General features: G+C 49.7%; 1 protein-coding gene across 1 annotated transcript in view; it reads left to right on the forward strand.

The window, feature by feature from the left end:
* The window catches only part of LOC109926285 (pyruvate carboxylase, mitochondrial-like), a 66,303-nt gene that overhangs the window by 25,186 nt on the left and 35,493 nt on the right, over positions 1 to 5,624 (forward strand). The gene's annotated exons all lie outside the window — the stretch shown is intronic.

A 5,624-nucleotide genomic window follows, 5' to 3' on the forward strand; every position in this document is an offset into this window, starting at 1 on the left:
TTTGGGACTGGTCACAGTGGGAGTATGGGACTGGTCACTCAGTGAGTTTGGGACTGGTCACTCAGTGAGTATGGGACTGGTCACTCAGTGAGTTTGGGACTGGTCACTCTGAGTGCTGGACTGGTCACTCAGTGAGTATGGGACTGGTCACTCAGTGTGTTTGGGACTGGTCACTCAGTGAGTTTGGGACTGGTCACAGTGGGAGTATGGGACTGGTCACTCAGTGAGTTTGGGACTGGTCACTCAGTGAGTATGGGACTGGTCACTCAGTGAGTTTGGGACTGGTCACTCTGAGTACTGGACTGGTCACTCAGTGAGTACTGGACTGGTCACTCAGTGTGTTTGGGACTGGTCACTCAATGAGTACGGGACTGGTCACTCAGTGAGTATGGGACTGGTCACTCAGTGAATTTGGGACTGGTCACTCAGTGAATACGGGACTGGTCACTCAGTGAGTTGGGACTGGTCACTCTGAGTTTGGGACTGGTCACTCAGTGAGTACTGGACTGGTCGCTCAGTGAATTTGGGACTGGTCACTCAGTGAGTACAGGACTGGTCACTCAGTGAGTACTGGACTGGTCACTCAGTGAGTTTGGGACTGGTCACTCAGTGAGTATGGGACTGGTCACTCAGTGAGTACTGGACTGGTCACTGTGGAAGTATGGGACTGGTCACTCAGTGAGTTTGGTACTGGTCACTCAGTGAGTACTGGACTGGTCACTGTGGGAGTATAGGACTGGTCACTCAGTGAGTTTGGGACTGGCCACTGTGGGAGTATGGGACTGGTCACTCAGTGAGTTTGGGACTGGTCACTGTGGGAGTATAGGACTGGTCACTCAGTGAGTACTGGACTGGTCACTGTAGGAGTATAGGACTGGTCACTCAGTGAGTTTGGGACTGGTCACTCAGTGAGTTTGGGACTGGCCACTGTGGGAGTATGGGACTGGTCACTCTGGCAGTGCTGTCAGCCCATGTGCGTTGTGTGGGCAGCGTGAATCTTTTTGAAGATGATTGGTTCCTGGGATCTTCCTGAGTGGGCCCCTCCCTAACCCTGTATTCCCGAGACCAGATGTGATCCAGAATGCCACACAAGTAGTGCTGGAATCCCTCGGTACTTCCATTCCCGCTGGATTTCAGCATCCCAGCACACTCCTAAAACACTGCTCTTTCCTTCCACCTTTCTGCCTATCAGGCGTGTGTCAAGTGTTTAAACCGACACAGCTCCTGTTCCGTTACTGTGAATGCGCTACATAGGTATAGGACGTCGTTATACTTGGTGCCAGAAATAAACAGACAGATTTTATCTCTCTCTCTCTGCCTGAAGCTCTATAATTCAAAGCAGATAAAGGCTCCCAGCTAAAATTGGAAAGCCAGGGTTTGTTTTAAAGGGTGGTTGGGAGTGGGAGCTGGTTATGGAGCGCTGCACTTTCTAAATGTTCCTTGCAACCACGATTTTGGACAACAGCGATGTGACTGTAAATGTCAAAAGTGTTTGCAGGTTCAGAGCTCTCTCCCATTGTACTTTGCCAGCTATAAAGATGTGCGATAATGCTGAAGCATGTGACAGGCACTACATGATATGTGACCAATAACCCACAGCAGACACAATGAGAGAGCTCCACAAGGTGGGGGGAGGAGGGGAAGGCAGCGATGACTCAAAAAACATTTATCTTTTGCAAATTGGTCTCCCCAGAGTGTAGCCAGCCACCTCCATCCAAACTGGAATCACGTCTTTCCTTGTTCTGAGTCGCCTGTTTACTGGGAGGAGAGGGGGAGGGCGAGCACATTTGGAGAGCAGACTGACAGAGGAAAGCACGGATAAATATCTGAAAGGAAAACGGAGCCATCTTCGCCCTCCCGTCCCCTTGTTAGGGTCATACCACGGGGAAACAGGCCCTTCGGCCCAACTCGTCCATGCTGGTCACTTTTCCCAAGCTAAACTTGTCCAGTTTGCCTGCGTTTGGCCCATATCCCTCATAGAGCCATCCAGTCAGAGAGCTGTACAGCATGGAAACAGATCGTTCAGCCCAACACGTCCATGCCAATTAGATATCCCAAATTAATCTAGTCTCATTTGGCCCCTATCCCTCTAAACCCTTCCTATTCATGTACCCATCCAGATGCCTTTTAAATGTTGTAATTGTACCAGCCTCCACCACTTCCTCTGGCAGCTCATTCCATACATGCACCACCCTCTGTGTGAAAAAGTTACTCCTTAGGTCCCTTTTAAATCTTTCCCCTCTCACCTTAAACCTATGTCCCTCTAGTTTTGGACTCCCACCACCCTGGGGAAAAGACCTTGGCTATTCACCCTATCCATGCCTCTCATGATTTTATAAACCTCTATAAGGTCACCCCTCAGCCTCCGACGCTCCAGGGAAAATAGTCCCAGTCTATTCAGCCTCTGCCTGTAGCTCAAACCCTCCGACCCTGGCAACATCGTCGTAAATCTTTTCTGAACCATTTCTAGTGTCACAACATCTTTTCTATAGAAGGTTGACCGGAATTGAATGCAGTATTCCAAAAGTGTTCTAACCAATGCACTGACCAGTGAGAGCAAGCGTGCCAAACGCCCCCTTCACCACCCTGTCAACCTGCAGCTCCACGCTGAAGGAACTATGTACCTGCGCTCCTAGGTCTGTTTGTTCAGCAACACTCCCCAAGCCTCTACTGTTAATTGTATGAGTCCTGCCCTGGTTTGTCTGATCAAAATGCAACACTTCACACTGATCTAAATGAAACTCCATCTGCCACTCCTTGGCCCATTGGCCCATCTGATCAAGATCTTGTTTAACTCTGAGATAACTTCCTTCATCATCCACTACACCTCCAGTTTTGGTGTCATCCGCAAACTCACTAACCATACCTCCCTATAAACGGATAATATTTATGGATTCGGAGAAGGAGGGGTTACGCTCTCCCAGGCACTCAGAAGCTCCTAAGTCTGGCTTTGCTTTGTGGAGATGGTGGCCTAGCGGGAGCGTTGCTATAGGTGTAATCCAGCTAATGCTGTCGAGGTGTTAGTTCAAATCCCACCATGGGAGCTAGTGGCATTTACTTCCCTTCAATAAATGGAGAATTATGCAGCTTGTCTCATCCAAACTTAGGGGGCCCTGAGAGAGAGAAAACATCCACCAGGAAGTATCGGGGGATCTATATCTGTTTGGTACCAGGGGAGTTTTGAACAATAAGGGAGTAGATCTCGTAGAAACCTACAAAATTCTCACACGTCCAGAGAAGGGAAAGGAGAAACACTGTTTCTGATGACTGGGGGAGTCCAGAACCAGGGGGCCATGGTCTAAGGATTATGGGGTAGGCCATTTAGGACTGAGATGGGGAGAAATGTCTTCACCCAGAGAGTGGGGAGCCTGTGGGATTCTCTGCCACAGAAAGCGGTTGAGGCTAAAAACATGGAATGTTTTCAGGAAGGAGTTGGACAGGGCTAAGGAGATGAAAGGGTATTGGGTGAGAGGGGGGCAGAAAGCAGTAACAGGGTGCTGAGTTGGATGATATGCCATGATCATGTTGAATGGTGGGGCAGGCTCGATGGGCTGAATGGCCCACTCCTACTCCTTTTCCCGATGTTCCTACATAACGAAAGGGCGGAGACGGATGACGTGAGGTGGAGCAGGAGGGTAGTGTTGCGGTTGTACAGTGGCTGGCCTTTTCCCAACAGCAGAGATGCCATGATGTGACATGGCATGCCAGTGAGCTCACTCAAGAGTTGGTGCGTTGAAAGTGTCACTGCGTTGGCCCTGCAGATGGACAAGATTCAAACCCCAGGCCAATGCACCGAGCACACCATCCCTTCCTGATCCAGTTGCACACAGAGCATGTCTCCCTGCTCCTTAGCCCTTCGAAAGACAAATATCAGCGGTTCAGCATGTGAAAGCTGCTCTGATCTCAGGGGTTTTGTTTCTCAATGCAGGCGAAATTTTCCCTATTTAAGGGCTGAGGTTTCAGCTCGGACACAGTAATGGCATCCCAGAATGCTGAGACTACCGAAGAGACAGATTCAGTCTCTGCTTAATATCCCACATCGCAGGGAACAGGACAGTGAGAGACTTGCAGTGTCCATCTCTGCAAGGCGATGGAGGGGTTTAACTAGAATTCAACACCAAACTTTTATAGGAAAGATACCGTCCCACACTGAGGGAGCACCACACTGTGGGAGGGTCAGTACTGAGGGAGCGCCGCACTGTCGGACGGTCAGTACTGAGGGAGCGCCGCAGTGTCAGTGTGTCTAAACTGCAGAGTCCCAGCTGCTCCAGTCCGTCCACGTCACTATCCTCTCCTGCTCCCTGGGTACCATTCCCTAAATCTTTTCTGTCACCCATCCAAGGCCATAACATCATTGCAAAAGGGCAGAGAACAGAACACAGTGGTCCGGCTGAGGTGTGGACCATAAATTCTAAAGGTTTGCTTTTTACAAATGCACTATTGGTGTTTGTTGACAGAGTGACAAGTTCAGTGTGGCAGTTCGAGCTAATTGCAAATGTCTGTCAATTTATCCCTCTGTTTGACTGACACTTGTTCAGTCCTGGGAAACCTCGGTTTGGAATCCATCTTGCAGAATTTTCTTGGTATCTGGGGCTTTCATTTTCCAAATGCAGTCTCTGTGGGCTGAAAAGGGACTGTGTCGCCCACATGTAAAATCTCTGTGCCTGGAAGACTCAAGGAAACTGTTTCATCCGAAAAAAAAAAGCTTGCATAATGACTTGTGGAAGAAAAATGTTATGCAAAGAGAGTGTTCCAGCCTGAGGCTTGTTGCTCTTTGTAACATATTCTGTAATATTTCCACCATCAGTAATTTGCAGGGCCTGGCTGCTTCTTTGTAATTGTTTTACTTATAAATAAATCTGATTGATTAGTTTAACCTGCAGAAATCACAGCAGCCAGTTTGCGCACTGTGAGTTTGCAGAATATCAACAAAATTAATTTTCTAGTTCACAACAGGACTGTATTTCATGAGTGTATCATTGGCTGTTAAGCAATTCTGGCTATTCAGAATTTATGTGATATGACTTACTGCTGCAAGGTCTATGAGAAAGCATCAGCTTATCTGTTTTAAACTGATGTTATAGCACGTATAAATATTTCCCTAAGATATCAGGGAAGATGTCAGCTGCTGTAGTTCCAACAGGGTCTTTGTTCACCTGAGAGAGATAGTCACGTACTCTCTCAGTACTGACCCTCCAACAGTGCAGCGCTCCCTCAGTACTGACCCTCTGACAGTGCAGCGCTGTCTCAGTACTGACCCTCCGACAGTGCGGCGCTCCCTCAGTACTGACCCTCCGACAGTGCAGCCCTCCCTCAGCACTGACCCTCCGACAGTGCGGCACTCCCTCAGCACTGACCCTCCGACAGTGCGGCGCTCCCTCAGCACTGACCCTCCGACAGTGCCCGCTCCCTCAGTACTGACCCTCCGACAGTGTGGCGCTCCCTCAGTACTGATCCTCTGACAGTGCGATGCTCCCTCAGCGCTGACCCTCTGACAGTGCAGCGCTCCCTCAGCTCTGACCCTCCGACAGTGCGGCGCTCCCTCAGCACTGACCCTCCGACAGTGCGGGGCTCCCTCAGCACTGACCCTCCGACAGTGCGGCACTCCCTCAGTACTGAGGGAG

Source organism: Rhincodon typus, chromosome 43 (genome assembly GCF_021869965.1).
Source record: "Rhincodon typus isolate 14 chromosome 43, sRhiTyp1.1, whole genome shotgun sequence".
Taxonomy (NCBI): Eukaryota; Metazoa; Chordata; class Chondrichthyes; order Orectolobiformes; family Rhincodontidae; genus Rhincodon; species Rhincodon typus.